Source organism: Primulina huaijiensis, chromosome 4 (assembly GCF_012295235.1).
Source record: "Primulina huaijiensis isolate GDHJ02 chromosome 4, ASM1229523v2, whole genome shotgun sequence".
Taxonomy (NCBI): domain Eukaryota; kingdom Viridiplantae; phylum Streptophyta; class Magnoliopsida; order Lamiales; family Gesneriaceae; genus Primulina; species Primulina huaijiensis.
Window position 1 is genome coordinate 8,903,593 of NC_133309.1, and position 1,195 is coordinate 8,904,787.

Consider the following 1,195-nt stretch of genomic DNA (forward strand, 5'->3'; position numbering starts at 1 on the left):
GCGCGAGCTGGTGGACTTGAATTCTGCGGAGACCGTAGGTCTCGCGCATATACGCGAGAAGAGGGCGCGCTTATGCGCGAGCAGAAGACAAGTGTTGCGCCGAGACAGTAGGTCTCGCGCATATGCGCCGAGCATGGTCGCGCATATGCGCGAGATGTGCAACAAGAATATGAAGCCACTTGTGCTTTCCCATGCAATATATATATAGGTAGCCTTCATTCCTTCCTCAATATTCAGACAAGAAACGAGAGGAGCTTCCGGGAAAACTTCAAGTCTTGAGTTTAGAAATAATTCACGCAAGATCCGTCTGTCAGATTTTGAATCCGAGTACGGTACCGTGTTCCTCGTGACAAGAGCTTCACACAGATGTAAGTTTTCGTATGTTTTGATATGATTTGAAAATATGATATTGAAGGAATCAGATATAATTAATATATGGTGTTCTTAAGATATTAGACATTGTATAATCGAAATCGGATTGAAGAATAGATACCGTATGGAATTGTTATGATTTTTCAGAGTCGATTTGATTGAGATTATACGGATTAGGTATCAGAATATGTTACAAATTGCGGTAACGAGATTTATATGATGTTGTGTTATTGACTAGATTGATGATTGAGTTGTCGGTATATTGAAATGACGTCGTTACACTGTCCAAATGTACCGAGAATGAATGTTGATCCTTACATGTCTTACATGGAATGATATGTTGATATTGTGCTACTCGACATTGTCATTTCGGACTGGTATTGACAGCTTCGGCATCAAGACTTCCTTTGAAACCGATAAAAGAACAAACAACAGTTTCAACTGAACAACGAAAGGTATAAATCAATGTTGAACCGGGAGGATATAACTCGAGTTAAATCTGACTTGAGTTTCCCTAAATCACATACTTATTTGATTGCATTGATGTTTGCAAGTTTTGAGATTGATATGCTTAGTCTATTGAGTTATAGCAAAGCATGTATTGAGTCAGGGCGGAGGTGCCTAGTTAATGGCGGAGGTGCCAAGTCTTTGGCGGATATGCCAAGACACTGGATGCTTGGTTTATATCGGTGTTGCGTAGGAGCGGATCGGCTTCTATTGCGGAGATTCGGTATCTTACGCCACTGTCCAGGAATCGGGATCCCTAGATTAGACATGAGTTGAGTCTGAGATGTTGAGACGAGTTTATTTACAGTTTTATATT